General features: G+C 37.9%; 1 protein-coding gene and 1 pseudogene across 1 annotated transcript in view; one reads left to right on the forward strand and one right to left on the reverse strand.

Moving 5' to 3' along the window:
* Positions 1-19,242, forward strand: part of DPYD (dihydropyrimidine dehydrogenase) — an 802,992-nt gene that overhangs the window by 758,665 nt on the left and 25,085 nt on the right. The gene's annotated exons all lie outside the window — the stretch shown is intronic.
* On the reverse strand, positions 241-4,296 carry LOC118020267 (annotated as a pseudogene).

The raw sequence follows: 19,242 nt of genomic DNA on the forward strand, positions 1-19,242 counted from the left end.
AAATAAATAAATAAATAAATAAATAAATAAATAAATAAATAAATAAATTTTAAGCCTCAATGTCCCCAGTAATGTAGAGTACAGAATTCGATAACCACCCTAAAGACACGCTGACAGAGTAATGCTTTTCCTAAAGAGAGGCTTCCCGAACTGTGTGTTAGAGCTTAAGCATCCACGGACAACATGGATACCAGTCCTCGTTCACACAGTTTTACCCTTGAGGCAGTCCTTCGTCATTGGTCAGCTTTGACTAGACCCCAGCCCTGCAGGAAAGCGCACGGGACACAGGATTCGCCAGCACTCTAAGTTGCTTACTGTTTTCTCTTCTTTAATGAAAGGTTGTACTGAACCAGGCTTTACCCATGACAGGCCAGCGATATGAAATTCTATGGTGCTGTTTTTCAGACTTCTTTTTCTGAGTCAGCATCTTCTCTGGCTTCATCATGTACAGAATGATTCCATGGAGAATGGCTAATCGCATAGGGGTCTTTTATTTTAGGTTGGTCAAACAAACAAGCGATGCACACTTCAACACTGTCAACCACTTTAATTTAAAAAGCTGGACATCTTTTTCACATGGTACTGCAGCTTCTGGGCTCAGGGGGCCTGTCTATCAATCTTGTAGAAAACTTTCCTTGCATACATTCACACTTGCCAAATATGACTCTGGTTCTGCTTCCAGTTTGCAGATGCTCTCTTCACATCCAGTTCGTTTGAGGTGGGATCAACTAGCAGGTGAAAGATGGGCATATCAAACACCCAGCATGGACATTCACCATCTGGGTAGTTATTGGGGATGTAAACTTAAATACACCATCTTGATGAAGTCCGTGCTGTCTGAATATGACTCCAAACCACATTAATGCAGAGCAATAAGGTGACTCCATATAGATACCTAGTAACTTCTACTTCACAACCAAGGTAAACTCTGCAAGAAAAGTGTATTCCAGGTGGAAGGTTCATACGAAGCATGTGTGCCACGTGCTGACCGTGTTGCTGGGGCTGGAGATGTCGGCTTAGTTATGAGCAAAGCATTCTGGGGAAGAGAAGACCCTGTTTCTTTGGAGGAGCGTGTGGAGGACAAGTTATCCCATCCCCTGTTAATGTCCTCTCTTCACTATCAGGTCATTTGCATACAGAGCTTGTAGTCTTGCTCCAGAACGGTTCATAACGTGGCCTCCAAACAAAGACATTTAGTGATCTATGTCGTCAGACTCTTCTGTCTTCAGAATTCACTTTACTGCTCCCCAGCCTTGGTTCCCTCCCTGCTAAAGAGGGGCTAATGACTCTGGCCTTGAAAGACTGTCAAGAGGAGGAGGTGGGATAATGCAAATCACTCACATCAGTTTTTAAATGCTTGTGAAGTAGGTATTACCTTTGCAGGTCTTAAAAGCTTATGAAATCCCAGCTTTCATTCTCTCTCACCACCTGTTGTTTACAGATCTTCTTTTTTTTTTTTTTAAGATTATTTATTTATTTATTTATTTATTTATTTATTTATTTATTTATTCATGAGAGACAGAGAGAGAGAGAGGCAGAGGGAGAAGCAGGCTCCCCACGGAGCGGGGAGCCTGATGCGGCACTCGATCCCAGGACCCTGGGATCATGACCTGAGCCGAAGGCAGACGCCCAACCGACTGAGCCACCCAGGCATCCCATGTTGTTTACAGATCTTCTAACTCCCTTCCTGACAACTTATTTTTCCAATGTCAGCGTATTTGCCGCTAGCACCTCAAATCTATATATAGTCTTTGTTTCATATTTTTACAAATTGATTTCATTATTCTAGTGCAGCTTCTCCCATACTCACTGACTTCTACTTAAAAAGACTGGCCTACAGAAGACATCACCAGCCCATCAAAAATGTTCTTCTTACTTAATCCACAAATGAACCAGTCGGAACTTAGTGTGAGGGGTCACACTTAGGTCTCTAGCTCTTCTCGGCTGCTCTGTTCATTTTGTCTGAAAGTGCAGATGGTACTTGCCACCTAATATCTTTCTTGAGATGCAGTATTTTTAGGCTCAGGCATATTCAGAAAACTACAGTTGTTTGGGTAGATCAGCTTTGGAGGGGCAAAGTTTTATTCTGTGTATTTGTGTATAAATATTTTCATAGGTACATCTATCTAAATGTATATCTTCTTTGAGAAATATAAATGAAAAATAACTCACTCTCAAAAAAGCTAGCACTAGAGTGTTAATTCTTGGAAAGTCCACTTTACAGTTTAATTCTTTGAGGTACATTAATTTACCAACACTCCATATAGAATGGAAATTTAGTCGTATCTTCAGAAATAAAAATCTGTAACTTCAAATATATAGAGTGGTAAAGTGACTGAATATTTCTGATTTGATACGTACTTAACCATAGTTTAGAATAAGGCCTGAGGTCTGCTTAATGTATTTCTGTCTGTGTAGCCATTACACGTGCATTCTCCCACAGCTTAGCTTTGTTTGATAGCCACCATTGTAAATTATGATTTGAGGCTCCTATTAAAAAACAACAATAAGGGGCACCTGGGTGGCTCAATCAGTTAAGCATCTGACTCATTATTTTGGTTCATGTGGTGATCTCAGAGTCTTGAGATCCAGCTGGTCAAGAGGCTCCGTGCTTGGCACACAGAATCTGCTTGAGATTCGCTCTGCCTCTACCCCTGCCCGCGAGTGCTCTCTCTATCTCTCTCTCTAAAATAAATAAATAAAAAGTTTTTAAAAATCTTATAAAACAACAGGATAATGATTTTGGCCATAATAATAATTATAATTTTATTCTGACGAAGTTTTTGTAATACTTCCCATTAGTGTGCCTTTTAAGACAATATTTATTTTAGGGATGCCTGGGTAGCTTAGTCAGTTAAGTGTCCGATTCTTGATTTCAGCTCAAGTCATGATCTCATGGGTCCGGGGATCGAGCCCCATGTCAGGCTCCACACTCAGCGGGGAGTCTGCTTGAAAGATTCTCTCCCTCCGCGCCCCCACTCTCTCTCGCTCTCAAATAAATAATTTTTTTTAAAAGGCAATATTTGTTTTCGTAACATTTTTCTGATGATACAAGTAAATGTGCTTACTGTAGAAAATTAATAAAATACAAAAGTATAAAAAAAAATCATCTCTAGGGACTCCTGGGTGGCTCAGTTGGTTAAGCGTCTGCCTTCCGCTCAGGTCATGATCCTGGGGTCCTGGGATTAAGCCCCATGTCAGACTCCCTGCTTGGTGGGGAGTCTGCTTCTCCCTCTCCCTCTGCATGCCCCCCTCCCACTTGTTCTTTCCCTCTCTCTCTCTTTCTCTCAAATAAATAAAATCTTTTAAAAAAAAAAGATCATCTCTAATCTCACTACTCAGAGATCCCAACTGTGTATTCAGGAATGTATATACATATAAAAACAGTAATTTATAATACTGCATATACTGCTCTAATTCTACTTTTTATTTCTCTGCCTAAAAATACATTATGTAAGAATTTTATATACTTCTTATAAAACTCCTAAGTATTATTTTCTTTTTAATGGCCATCTGGGATTTTAAGAAATTAATGCCAATTTAGCCAATCTGCTATTTTGAAATTTTTAAATAATAAAATCAATATCCATTTTGATGAAAAACCAGAGAACTTAACTGTAGCCAATTCTGGTCCTTAAGGACTTTTCTCTCAAACACGGAATGTAAGACTGTATGAAAGAAGTCAGTTCAGGGGAGGACCCCAAAGCCAGTACCCAGCCTTAATTCTGTGTGTTTACACAAAACACTGATGAAGGCAAGTAGGGAGTGAGGCTCCCCAGATTGTCATATGTGTAATAGAAGCCAGACCTTTGTATAACCAGTAATGGCTTCTTTAGCCATAACTCAAAGACATCCCATTTATACTACGGTCTTTTTTTTAATAATGAATAGATTGCATTTAAATTATAAACTTAGAAAGGAGAAGTAAAAGGATTACTCAGTGTGAGAGATGAATGAAGAAAAGCAGTAAAGCCTATGCGATCAGAAGGGTAAGTCTCCCGGTTCATCTGACATAAGAGATGGATTATAATGTCTCCAAAGTGGGGGACAGTTTACTTAGGAATTTGGCAGTAATTTGCATTTAAGGAATCCATTAGTGCCATCCTATATGCAATTCCATCATTGCATGACTAACAGGAATATATGGTATTTGCTTATGATTTTATAGATTCTAATAAAATATGACATTATCTTTTTGAATCATTCTTATTCAGGGAAAACCTACTTTTCTAGGACTTGGCTGACGTAACCCACATCAACCATTAAATGACATAATGATGCTGTATCTTTTGACATTGTCTGTGTATCTTTCTCTCTGTGGCTCATTCTGTCCTAGAAAAAGTACCTCTAAGGAGCAGGGCTTGAATTAACCCCTGGATGATGATGAACAGAAATTTTTCCTAGAAATAACTAAGTCTGCCAACTGCTCAGGTATTTAGCTCATGGAAAGACCTTCATACAAGAATTCAAGGGGTAAATCGTGCTCTTAAAAAATAGTCAGACATTATGGTTTTCTTTGAAGGAACAATGTTACTTGTGATATTTTCTCCTAGAAATCACCTTAGAAGACATAAATACAAATACATATTTTACATATTCTTCAGTTTAAAAAATTGGCATTATCTCTCTATAGAGGACATATGGGGGGAATGGAATTCAAGAAACAACAGACACCTATCTCGGAAGCATTCAGATCTAGACTCAGTCCAAATCAGAAACATCCAGTAACTACCCCTCCCTGCCTTTTTCCTTCATATACTCACATTGTTTTCTGGGATAAAGCTGGAAGTAGAACAGTGTTTATTCTCTGCTTGTGTCTGATGATAATTTTGTTGCTGTTGTTTTATCCTTCTAAAATTTGGACTTTTATTTACAAATAGGATTTTAGGAATGTTGATGTAATTTTCAAACAGCATTGCTCTTGGAATAATGAGATAGCATATTATGGCTACTGACAGTGATGAGAAAGAAACTTAGAAATGAACCAGTCAGTATTTGAGGAACATAATGCATTTCATCCATTCTAAGACATGAATTTTTTTTCAAGGTGTCTTATAATTAATTTCTCTTTAAACACTGGACTCTGAATGTTTAAAAGTTTAGTACTATTGTGAAAAATTTATTTTGCTTATAATTTCCTCTTACTATAAGCATAAAAGCAATGTATGATAACATCTTAAATGTGATGAAATACAATGTTGTGTTTTCAATTTGTAGTAGATAAAGATAAAATTATTCACTGTTTGGGGAGTACTTATATCTGGCATTCTAATGCATCAACATAGACCCTCTCCCAAACTCCACTAGACAGAAAAACAAATTGTCTTGGAAAGTTATTTCACACACAAAAAAAAAATTCAAAATCTCATCCTCATTCTGTTCAGAAAGTCACTTTCTGAAATCCAACTAATGGGGCATTGGGCCAGAGTGGATTAATGAATTCCATAGATAATCCCTCAAAACTCCATTTATTCATTGAATTCACTTCTTGCTCTACTAAATATATTCCCAAAGCTTGATGGGTAACCAGATTAATTAATTTGCTACATATCCTTACTCTTCCTTTCTGATAGTCAACAATGAATAAAATCCAAAGTCAGAAAGAAGGAGCAGCACAAAGATAATCCCTAATCTGAACAACCATTTCTGGACAACAGAAAGCCTACTTGGCTTTAAGTCTTTCTGTAAATTCAAAATATTGGATCCAAGTATGGATGTCTTACATGTATTTGTATCTATGTGTGTGTGCATACACAGAGTAAGCCCACACATATTTAATTACATAGTTACATGTATTTAAAAGGCTTTGGCCATAATGTTCTAAAACCACTATTGAGAAGGCAAGAATGCACATGTTAAAATTTCTTTCTGGGTTAATAGAGATGAGGGGAAAAGTTATTGGGGTTTGCAAATTTATTTTAAATAAGTTCTTTTAAAATACCCACTGACCTGCATTTATTGAAAGAAAAACAGTCAACTACAATTGTAATTGTTATCCTGTCAGGTATTTATTAATAGACAGGCGGCTGTCATCTTTGTTAAAATGCTCTAAGTTGACAGAATTTCATTTACATAAATGGGTGGAAAATCCTTTTCTTACTTGTCCAACAAACTGGAGACAAAGTGCCTGCCAATGTTTTAATTTCTTTTTCATGTTCTGGTTAGAGAGTGAGAAGAATGCTTTCACTCCACAGTGTCATGAATATGATAATCTATGGAAATCACGGAAAGCAGGTACTTAAGTTGAGCATATACTGTACTATGGGAATCCCTGATGAATTCAAGTCTATTCTGTTTAGAGAAGATGTTGTTGCCTGTGAAGTGACAGACTGCCAGATGTTCCTGAAGTAGCATGGTAATGGGCTCAGATCGTAGCATCTTTCCCCAACCCCCACAGATGACAGCATTTACTTTAGGCCACAGAATGGTCTTGCCTTCGTTCTTTAAGAACTCGTGTTTACATTTACTTCTCAACTATCAGATCTTCATTTTCCTAATTTTACTTATTTCAACATGTGGAGCATAAAATTATATAACTATGTGAGTAATCCTTACTTTATAGAGTGTATGCAGTCTAAATGTGAAATAAGCAATTCTCCATCATGTAAAACATGTTTAAGCCATTTATTTCCCCTATAAAACCTGGAAAAAGGGGTTTACATGAGGAAGGGGGAATATTTACTTTAGCATATTAAGCACGTAGCCAAATGTGCTAAAGCATATGTAAGTTAATAATAGAAAGAAAACTGTAACATGTTGCGAGGATTTCTATAATAATATGATGTGGATGATAAGGACTAACATTTAGTAAGTGCCTACTGTTTACCAAGCTGTGGCTTCATTTTATATACTTTATATAAGTTACATAGTCCTTACTACAACCCTATGAAATGTTATTCCCATTTTATGAATGAGGCACCTGAGATCTTATAAAGGTAAAACAAAATCTGACCAGGTTAAAAACCTAGTACATGATGGAACCAAGAGTGAAAGCCAACATCAAGGACTGCACTGTTTATCCTAAATATACTGCTGACCATACATTCATTCATTTGAGAATGTATAATGAGCCAGGTATTGTTCAAAGTTCTAGCGGAACATCACTGAACAAAATTTATGAACATCCTATTCTGGTAGCTCATATCTTCTAGAAAGGTTGGAGATACAAAATAAATGAATAAAGAATATGATGATTATCAAAAGGGAGATATACAGAGTATGATTTAGAGGACCTACTTTCAGTATAAAGGCCCTAAGACTTTTTGAGAACAGCAAAAAGTGCACGAGTATGGTTGCAGTGTAGTAAATTAAGAGGAGAGTGGTAAAAAATAAAATTGAAGAGGTAAGCAGGAGCCGGATAAGCCAGCAGTCATTGCAAAGCTTTTAGATTTTATTTTAAGTACATTGGGAAATCATTGGAGAATTTTAAGCAGAGGAGTGACATGTTCTCATTTCTATTTAAGACAATTGCTCTGGCTACTATGTGGAGAATACATTATAGCGAGTCAAAAGAGAAAGTAGGCAGATCAGTGAGGAGTCTACTGACTGCAGTGTGCCTGGTGAGAGACAGTGGAGCCTTGGACTAGAGCCATCTCAATGGAGATGGTGGGAAGGGGAAAGAGTTGGGTTTTGCTGAAGGATTGGATCTAGAGGGGAAGATAAGAGGAAAAAAAAGAAATCCAGAATAGCCCTAGGTTTTTGACTTGAGCAAATGGGTCAGCAGTCATTCCATTAACTGAAAAAGGGAAGATTGGGGAAAGAATATTTGGAATGAAATAACAAGGGATCCACTTAAGATACATTAAGTTTGAGATCACTTTTCAACATCTAATTAAATGTTAATTAAGTCCCTGGATGTAAGAGTCTGGAACTCAGTATAAAGAACAGAACTGGGGCTATAAATTTGAAAGCCGTAGCTTAAATGATATTTAAAGCCATTAGATAAGATCAGATCACTTGGAAAAGATATGCTGGCAGAGGGAAAAAAGAACATCTAGGATTGTTCTTGGATATTCCAACGTATAGGTTTCAGAGAAAAAGATTTACCCAGTAAAGGAGATACAGAAGTGATGTAGGGAAAAAAGTAGGACAGTATTCTAAGAAGGAGGGAGGGGTCATCCTGTTTGGAAGCTGCTGAGAGAGAAAGTAGAATGGTCTCAAAAGTGTGACCATCTGATTTGCAAAATAAAGGTTGTCCTTGGCCCCATCACCACAGCATTTCCGTGGCTGGGAATGGAGGGCAAACTCCTGGCCCCAGTAACTGAGGAGTGAATGGGAGGTGAGGGTGGGAGGCCAGGCACTATTACTGGTGCTTAAGAGAGATTTGGAGGGGCAATAGGTAAATGAGGAAGCCTAGAAGTGGCTGCAGAGACAAAGAGTTCTTTTATTTGTTTGGTGTATTTGTTTTGAGGAGGGGAAGGATTAAAGCATATTTGTGTGTTAATGGAAATAATAAGAACATGAGAGTGACTCATGGGATGGTCAGAGAGAAAAATTAAAGAAGCAGATTCCTTCAGATGATCAGACGTATGCAAGACAGAGCCCTCGGTGGATTCTTTGAAAGCACCAGGACACTTCCCATCGTAACAGAAGAAAAGATGAAGGATGATAGTACAGATGCGGGGGATTTATAAAATTCAGAATAGAAAAATTACTTCAGTATTTTTACCCGGAAATGTGAGGCCAGATCCTCAACTGAGAAGGAAAAGGAGTGGCAGTTCAGATTTTAGGAGCAAGAAGAAGATACAAAAATGTCACTAGGTAGAGAGAGGAAGCTGAAGAACATCAGTAGTAACACAGCAAGGCTGTTGGCCCTACTGCGTGCTCACTTGTGATTAGAGTCACGAGCTTGTGGGGGGAGCAGTCATGCTCTGTAGCCGTCTTCAGTTTTCAAGTATAAATATGGAACTACTGGATGATTGGGTTAAATATGGGCGAAGATTTTGTCTGGTGGATACAAGAAAGGGTTAGGGGTTGTTGTCTGATAGGACTTGACCTTAAATGATCAGATAAATGTGTATCATCAAAAATTGTGATGCGTGTTGGGTATGTTTAAAGGATTATTTATGTTTAATCCCATTACATTACAAACTACCACAAACTTCCTGAGGATAGGGATCATCTCTGTTTTACCCCCTATTATGTCTTCTTATTAGCTCTTACTTACCCTTGGTATCTTCTCCTAAAGCACCAAAAGCCATACAGTAATTTTAGGTGACACGGCAGCCAAATAGCTCGGAAAGGACACCAGCTCTCAATATAGAGAAGATGCGCGGCTTGGAGGTGAGAGACCTAGGTTTGGGTGTGCCTTGCCATTACTGTGATGTGGCCCTGGGCTTTGTGTGCTTGCCACAGTGGTGGGTCTCAGCTTTCATCAATATTATAATAATTCTGTTATGGTGGAAGTTAAATGAGATAATATACAAAAATAACTTCTAAAGCTGAAAGTACTGTCACTATGTTATTCAGTCTTAGAATTTGGTCCTAATGCCTCTCGGGACATGTGATGTTCAGCAACTGGCTGATATCTGATGAAGCTCAGAAAATTATGTATAGATTATTCTTCTCCAAGCCTAATGGCAGGTCTCTTTGACTACTGTTTTCATTTTGTGGTATTAGCCATTGCCAAACATGAGGCTCATCTTTATAATAGACTTTGGCAGTCAAGAGCAGGAGGGTCTGAAGACCAGCAGCGTGGACTACATGGCCATAGGGCCTACATGAAGCCCACAGATGTCAAGTGAATTATTGTTTCCAGAAGCTTAATGTTTAATCTAATGCAATGATTGCCTAGATTCACAATTGTCCAAAGTACATTTTCAGTAAAATAATGGGTTTTTAAGAACTGTGGCCTACAGATTTTTTTTTTTTTTTTGCTGTTTGATTTTTTTTTTGTTCTGTTCGATTTTGTTGTTTGATATTTATGAACAGGAGAGTGAAATAGTTGGTCATTATTATTTTCTTGATAGTAAACTTTAAACAAAGAACCAGGAAAATACAAAGAAATTATTTGTGTTGTGCTCTACGCCTTTGAATCTAAATTGATTTCTTGGAACTATACCTTATAATACCTTATTACTACAAATCTGTTAGGTTGTAGTTTGTTGTTACAATTTAAAGCAAATATTATTATTGGGGATTGGTTTATGTAATATTATAGATGAGGCCAAAAATTACTTTGTTTGGTCATTAAGCATTAGATGAATCTCATTCTTGCCAAGCCTAATGCATAGAGAGAACCTGTCTGGACATTTTATATGAAAAGTGCTCAGACTACATCAGTTGTCAGCATTAAGCTGTGACCACATTGAGGTTAGTTGATATTTCTTGCCAGTACAGCTTTTTGTTGATGTTAATCCCTCATTCATTCATCAAATAATTAAGGCCAACTATGTACGAAGAAATAAGGGGAAGATAAGACAGGTTCAAAAGTATCCTGTCCTCAAATTGTTTATGATATACTCAGAAAAATAGGGAATGCATAAGTAATGGTAATGTAGTTCAGAAAGTAATGAGGAAGAAACAGAGGAAAATCCAAAATCTGTGGGGCAATGATTGCCTTCAGTAGTGACCCAGGTACAGAGATGAATTTTATCTTATGGATGTTTGCTAGTGTCTCCATGTCTGCATGCAAAAGCTGTTGTTTATGGAGCACTTTGCCACACATATAAAAGATTCTTTCCCATGTTAAATTCTTTCCTACTAGTATGGTAATTAATTATCTTAGAAAATTCTTTCCTTTCAACTAAAAACTTGCACTTCCTTTTATTTTCTCTCCAATATAAATCTCCTGCTTAGCATAGAAACCCTAAAAATTGACTTTCAAAATGATGATCATTTTTTCCAATGTGTCCTGAACTGTAACTCCAAATAGGGTTTTTGATTGGATCAAAATGTGATATTTTATGCCCCATGCCACACTTTCAGGTAAAAAGGCTTAAAGCAGTCATCCTGGTGTTTCTGTGTAGGGAAAATATTAAGTATCATATTGAATAAATATGGAAAAGATCAACTAATCTTTTACTCTTGCTCCAAATATAGCCTGACTCCTGAATGCGTTTTTCATATTTATAGCAGTCCCATTTTCTTCATCACCCCATTTTTCTGTTTTTCTTTGCTTCTGTCCCATTGTATGAGGTAATTTTTATTCCATTTTCCCTCATTGGTTTTTGCCCTTGACGTTCTATGCAATATTTAGCCATGGAAGCAGTAGCATTTTGAAGGTGGATTTCCAAAGCAAATTATTTCATCCAAGTTCTCCTAAGGCATTGGAAGGACTATAGCTTAGGAAGTCTTTATGTTAGGCTAATATTTTGTGACATTTTTATAATGCAGAATACTCACTTCATCTTTACATTGTAAAGATGTTAAAAAAATTGTACATAAATACAAATTACGTTCACTATAATAAAATAACACTTCGGTTCTGTACTGCTTTATAGTTTTCAAAATGTTTTTAAAGCTGTATTTTAATAATCTATTAGTGCCTTCCTATTTCAGACAGTTGTTGTGAAGAGCAAGTAGGCAGAATGGTCATTGTTATCTCCATTTTACACAGATGAAAACCGAGGCCCACATAGGGCAAGTGACTTGTCTTAGAGACCAAGTGTCTTAGTCTCTGTGCCCCAAAACCAGTAATCACTGTATATTGCACTGCTTTAGTGGAAGGTTCCATTTTCTCCTAAAAACCTGTAACTTTGCATACCAAATGCAACCACACGTGTGTCTATGTTTTATTCTTACTGACTTGGCAATTTCATGTCTGGTATCATTTATATCCACTTCTAATATGCATGTGGTTGATTTTGTATGAACGTATCTCAGGTGAGTTGTAACTAAACCAAACTGTGTGAAGATAATTACAGTGCAGTGTTGGTTGTGAATGAATTCCTCAATTTATACAGATTATATTCACCTTCATTTAAAAAACTATTTTATTTATCTTAATTATTTATACAGATTTTATTATTTCTTAATTAGAAAATAGAGAAGACATCTTTGGTTGTACCTTCCACCAGTAAAGCCTAAAACAGTTTATGAACTCATCCAACCTTGGGAGTTTGATAAACATTATCCATATTATTCATATTTACAGTTTAAAAAGACCTGGAACGTTCTGTAAATAGGAGGGAAAGACTTATAATTTGTGACTCAATCCAATATTTCATCCACAAACTGTGGATGTGATGTGGATAAGACTGTAGATGTGATGCCACCTGGTCATAAACTCTGAGGATTTCTTTTTTTTTTTTTTTAAGATTTATCTATTTATTTTAGAGAGAGAAAGCAGGGGGGAGGGGCAGAGGGAGAGAGAGAGAGAGAGAGAATCTCAAGCAGACTCCCCACTGAGCACAAAGTCCAACGCAGGCCTCGATCCCATGACCCCAAGATCATGACCTGAGCTGAAATCGAGAGTTGGACACCTAACTGACTGAGCCACCCAGGTGCCCCGTAAACCTGAGGATTTCTAACTGTGAATTTGAAAACAAAACAAAAGATATTACTGGAAAGAACCTTATAAATTATCTGGTCTGACCCCCTCATTTTACAGATGATAAAACTGAGACCCAGAGGAGTCACTAGCTCCCATAGGTCACAAAAAGAGCTGATACCAAGGCTAAGAACAGAACACCATCTTCCAACTCTCAAGTGCTATTTCCAATATTACCTCCCCCGGAAAGATGCCTCCCATGGGGGCATTGCTTCTTGAGAATGAAGTATATTAAATTCACATTTGGCTGCTAATCATTTTCTCAACAGCTCTATGGTATTTCATTAACTGCTGCATGTAACACTCTAGCCTTTCACCTGTATTAACTTGAGCTCATTAAACTTGAGGCCAGTAATAAACAGGGACTGAACTAACACAGATATTTTGCATGGTATGTGTTCAGCATTTTTTTAAATGGTGTCTACCGTATGAAACGTTTTTCCCTTCATGGCTTATGGAATGAGTAAAAACAGGAAGCATAGATTTCAAGGAATGGGTTATATGTGTAGTATGCCTCTTTATATCAATCAAAAATTGATTGATAAAAATTGATAAAGAGGTCTGGCATCTGGCGTTCTGGGATCTGAATCCTGGCTCTGCCATTTATGAATGGCGAGAATTGGAATAAGTTGCTTAGCCTTTCTGAAACTGTGTTCTCATCTGTAAAAGGGAACGAGGACGATACCCAGTTCACAGGGTTGCAGTAAAGAACGGATAATGTACTCGCGTGCTTTGCAGAGGGCCGGTGTATAGCAATGCTCAGTTAATGTGCTGATTTTGATGAAGATGGTGCTGACAATGCAGTTCCTTCCCTCGTCAAACTTACAGTCACTTCCCACTACGGCTGTTGTTGAGGAGGCTGATGTTCCCCATGTCCTCTCCCCACCTCATCATTACTACAGAATACAAGCAAGGGTCCTCCAGAGTGCCAGGAAAGAAAAACTAATCCCAGCTTCCCCACCAACATGATTTCATGTTCATTTTGACTGAGAAGTAACTCTTTCGCAGCTTAGAGCCTATGCGGCCATCAGTTAAACACAAGCTCTTGTGTGATTTTGATAGTGTTTGAGATTCTGACTGAGCAAGTGATGGTGAGAGAGGAGGGATCATTTGCAGCAAGATGAGCGGCAGAGAGGTAGAGAGAGAGGTCTGTCAGAGAAGGGTTCTGTGTCAGAAAGAATGAAAGCTGGATGGTTTCAGGCAGAAGTCACTGTGAGAGTAGGGGTGAAGCACCGGGCAGTGTGGGAGTGAAGATCAGTGGTGGACTCTTGGGGTCGGGGTGTGTAGCCAATATTTGTTCTCTGTTTTCCAGAGTACCATAGACTCTTAACACACACACACACACACAAATCTTATAGGTCATCTATTTAACTTTTCTGTTTCTACCAAAATCCCATCTCCAACATTCTGGATCATTATCTTCTTTCTGCCACAAACAACCTCCCTCCCGCAACCTACCCCTCTTTCCACCATCGTAGGGATCTGGTCACATGTTTTCAAATAGCTGGTGTTTCCCTACACCCTAAAGAACAAATATCCAAGCTGCTTTGCCCAGAACTCAGAGCCCTCCATAGATTCCCCAGCTTTATCTCCTGCTATACCCCAGTCACATACTATATTTTTGCTCTGTAAGAATGAGTTCATCCTGTGTTGTTTTTTTTTTAATTTTTCATTCCTTAACTCATCCATTCCTTTATCTCTCTCATCTCTTTCCAGCACCACATACTATCTCTCCCTTTTATAATCTTTCACCACAGTTTAAATTCCTGCTTCACTAGGAAGTCTTCCTTAATCTTTTAGTTGAAATTAAGTGCTCATTTGGATCAGGGTTACATCAAACTGTTTGTGCATTTCTTCCTCTGCTTATCCTATTCTCCCTGAAAACTGCCTATGGAACCCAGATGTCCGCTGAAATCACCCAGTCCCGCCCTTCTGGAAATTGCTACAAAATCCCTGGAGATTATGTTCCGTAGGTCACTTCCGGCTATAAATTCTCCCTCTCACTGAATTCTGCATCTCCCTCAATCTTACTTCTTGTTGGTTCCTATTCTTTGAGCTACATGCCAACCCAACCATGAAACTCAAGCCTATTTTGCTGATTTTCCTCCAAATTTCTCTCTAAGGCATATAAGTATGTAGGACACTTATTTAAGTGTTAAGGGTCAGAGAGGAGGATTTAGACGGTAGCAACACAAACAGCTTGAAATCGAATATGAGCTCTTCCTCTTTATTAAAGTCCTCCAGCCCTCATGCCACCAGGCTCTGCTCCCTTTCTGTCCCTTCCCTCTCCCTTCTCTTTTTGCTTTTTCTTTTTCCCTCTCCTCTCTCTTCTCCCCCTGTTTCAGAATTCTGCCTTCCTACTATGCGGTGGTTTGGCCATCTCATTGTTTTTGTTTTTCCTAAATCATGCCACAGGACTTCACCTCCCAAACTCCAAGCTAAAGGTATTATTTTTTTTTATTTTGGGGTTTTTATTTTTAATGTGGGAATTTATTTTTTTATTATTTTTATTTATTTATTTTTATTTAAATTCAGTTAGCCACCTTAGTATATCGTTAGTTTCAGATGTAGTGTTCAATAATTTATCAATTGCATATAGCACCCAGTGCTCATCACATCATGTGCCCTCCTTCATGCCCATCACTCAGTTACCCCATCCCCTCACCCACCACCCCTCCAGGAACCCCCAGATTGTTTCCTAGAGTTAAGAGTCTCTCATTGTTTGTCTCCCTCACTGATGATTTCCCATTCTGTTTTCCCTCCCTTCCCCTATGGTCCTCTGCACTGTTTCTTATATTCCGCATATGAGTGAAACCATGTCTTTCTCTAATTGACTTATTTTGCTCAGCACAATACCCTCCACTCCCATCCACGTCGATGTAAATGGTAAGTATTCATCCTTTCTGATGGTTGAGTAATATTCTGTTGTATGACTATACCACATCTTTATCCATTCATCTGTCGATGGACAGCTGGGCTCTTTCCACAGTTTGGCCTTTGTGGACATTGCTGCTATAAACACTGGGGTGCCGGTGCCCCTTCTTTTCACTACATCTGTGTCTTTGGGGTAGATACCCAGGAGTGCAATTACTGGGTCATAGGGTAGCTCTATTTTTAACTTACTGAGGAACCTCCATACTGTTTTCCAGAGTAGCCACACCAGTTTGCATTCCCACCAACAGTGTAGGAGGGTTCCCCTTTCTCCTCATCCTTACCAACATTTGTTGTTTTCTGTCTTGTTAATTTTAGCCATTCTGACTGGTGTGAGGTGGTACCTCATAAGTTTGTTTCTTTAGAGGAACCTGATAGGCATCATTTAAATAATATTTCAGTATAAAATAATAATTTTCAGGGTGCCTGGGTGGCTCAGTTGGTTAATCATCTGCCTTCGGCTCAGGTCACGATCCCAGGTCCTGGGATCGAGCCCTGTATCAGGCTCCCTGCTCAGCGGAGAGCCTGCTTCTCTCTCCCTCTGCTGCTTCCCTTGCTTGTGTGCTCACTCTCTCTCTTCTCTGTCAAATATATAAATAAAATCTTTAAAAAAATAATAAATTTCTCACTTAGTTTCAAAGAATATGAGTCAGTCTTCCTCCCAAGGCTATAAACTGCTTTTAAAAAGAACCACCCCCAGCACCTACATGATGCTTGGCCAAAAGCAGGTCTTCCCTCCGTCATCCTCTGTTAGCATTCCACTAATGTTAAATTTTCTTCTCTTGATTAACATTCTTCCTAGCATACCTTCTGATGTGGTCCCCTTCACAGAGGAAACTGCTCGCTCTCCTGTATCTTATTAAACAGAGAGCACCGGGTTAGCAGTCTGCTGGCTTCCAGCACCTCTTCCAAAGTGGGCCCCTTATTCCTCTGGTGTTTCTTCCACCGGGAGGATTTTCTTCCCCTTTGCTGACCCTCACACCTCCATTTTCACCATTTGCCGACCTATCCTTCAGAACTTAGCTGAGATGTCACCTCTTCTAGGAGAGCTCTGACCCCTCATCCTGGGTTAGGTATACATTGTCATTGCATATCTAGCATTCTGTGTCACTTCTTCTGCAGACCTTGTCTCAAGGGACTGCAGTTGTGATTAACTATAGGTTCTTTAGGTCACAGATTGTCTTTTATAAATACATCTCAAGTGTCTGGCACTTTGTAAATGTTTTTGAGTTTATGAATCACAGCTGTTGTATAAGTACGGTATTTTTACTTCATATGATTTTAATGTTAAATGGACCTATTTGTGTAAATTAATTTCTTTCCGAAAGTAATGTTTCAGGTTATCTGACATTTCAAAAAACCAGCTGGATTTTTTAAATACATTCAGGATATTCATTCATTCATTTGTTAAGTTTCCAAAACATCTTGTGTACCTATTGTGTGTGCTGGATCAAAAAGTAACTCTCTCGGACCTCAAGCGGGGACAACGGAGCATAGGCCACTAGCGATAAGGCAGTGCGGCAGGTGCAGGAGTTAAAGTATGCCCACGGTGCTCTGGAGCACTGTGAGGAGCCCCTAACACTGTGGGGAGGGGAGCCAGTTAAGAAGATTACTTAGATGCTATGAAAACCAAGCTGAGACTACAATGCCAAATGGGCATGTACCAGATGGAAAAGACTGGCAGGGGCTTACCTAGCAGAGGGGATGTAGGAGCCAACATGGAAATACAGAGCATGGTACACAATGCAATATCAGCAGTTAAGGCTTATGGGAATAAATTGGCAGGCATGCACTTTACAAATAGTATTCCATTTATTGCTTATATCAACATCGTGTGTTAGATACTGTCATTCTCATTTCATTGATAAGGAAAATTAGTAGCAGAATGGTTAAGTAATTGGCTCATAGTCACACAGCTAATGAGTGTAAAACTGTGATTTTAATGCAAATTTGACTTCTAAATCAGTACCCTAACCACTATGCAAATGTTGGCTTTCTCCTTTCACTGAGAAGCATGAACTGTCATTGCTTTTTGACTGATTCAGACATCAGATAGTTTATCAAAAGTTGTGCTCTTCAATTTATCAGATTAAACTAATAGTTATATTTCATTAATTTCAGAAATTTTGCATGTCCAACTCCAGTGTCCCCATTTACACCATTGGGCACCATGTAGTATATATGTAGATGGCCCTTTTCTCTTTGTCTTTTATTGTTTTCCACTGTCCGAATTTGATAATATCATGAAAAATTGCTTACTGTTATGTCAGAGATTAAGCATTACATGCCAATTACTCATGGGAAAAATCTGAGTTTCTGAATCCAAGCCATGCTAAAACGGATTTTGGAATGAAAATCAGGATCAAATGTAAGCAGTTGATTACCCTTATAATTGAGAGAAGGGAAGAAGAACAGTAACTGAATTTAGACAGAACAGAACCGAGATATCTCACCTCTGTTTCCATGCTTACATCATGCTGAGCACACAGTGGTTGAAATTAAGGTATGTTAGAAACACATTCAGAGAACCCATGTTCCCAGCCATTGCACTCCAAATTGTATATTTTAAGTATCTAAAAAGTAGTCCATTGCCTTCCTGAGTTTTTTTTAAAGAGTAACTCTTTGAAGTTTTATTTTCTTCATTTTTTTCTCTCCAATTAATAGTCATTTGATTGATATCGAACAGTTTTCCAAGAAGTTTGGTTTATCATTCCTTTAGATAACTGCAATCACCAGAAATACTTAATATATAATTCAATCTGACAGCACCCTTAATGTATGGCAAGGGATACTTACAGAATTTATAACAATGATAAATGTACACATGTCATATGGAAATTATTTAACCTTTAATGTAGTACAGGACAGTTCCTGATCCAGAGCTAGGATTCGCTATTGTATTTGTTGAATAAATGGCAAAATAGAAATAGTGTAACTAAGTCATATATGGGCATTTTTTTGTAAAAAAAAAAAAAAGGCAATTCTTAGATAGTTGTGAAACATATATCCCATATATCTAACTTATTTCTTTGTTAATGTATACATTTACACATACACAGTGCACACACAAATATATATATTATACACCCACATGCACACACAATTATATATATATATGTGTATATATATATATATTTGGATTTCAGGTTTATATTGAGTGTGATATATATATATTGTACTTAGTGTATTTGTGTGTTTGTATATATATATGTGTGTGTATGTATACATATATATGCATATTGCACTCAGTATAAACCTGAAATCCTTCTTTTAACTTATTACCGTTTGACTATCAAGTAATTACTTTTCTTGCTGTTATTGTTTCCAATCAGATAAGACAGTATGATTAGGAAGATAGAGTTGATCCATTATAGCACTATACACCATTGCTATTAGCCAACTTGCTGCCATTCTCATAAAAATTATGCAATTGAAACTGGAAGATACCAGTACCTGCTTCTATTAGAAACAAGAACCCTTTTCTACTTCATAATATGCTCAATTACCTTTAGATTGATCCATGAATAAATTATAATCCAAATAGACTGCTTTACCTTAAAGCTTTGCTGGCTTAAGATATCATTGTTGATTCATTATGTTGTCACTTTTCTATCGGCAATGTAATGCTTTTTATATCTGGATAGAGACAGTTTTAGTGGGAGATACCGTTATCTTTAAATGAGTAGGATTTAGCTTTTCTGGTGAGAACAAATTCATCAATGATGAATCCCTGGAGAAAGTATTGAAACAAAAATCATACCATTTCTGAGCTTTGTTCAGTTCATCAGTTACAAAGCAGCTTTTGATAGTCCTAAGGAACT

The sequence above is a fragment of the Mirounga leonina genome, unplaced genomic scaffold (genome assembly GCF_011800145.1).
Source record: "Mirounga leonina isolate KUSES-001 unplaced genomic scaffold, KU_Mleo_1.0 Mir_173, whole genome shotgun sequence".
In the NCBI taxonomy this organism is placed as follows: domain Eukaryota; kingdom Metazoa; phylum Chordata; class Mammalia; order Carnivora; family Phocidae; genus Mirounga; species Mirounga leonina.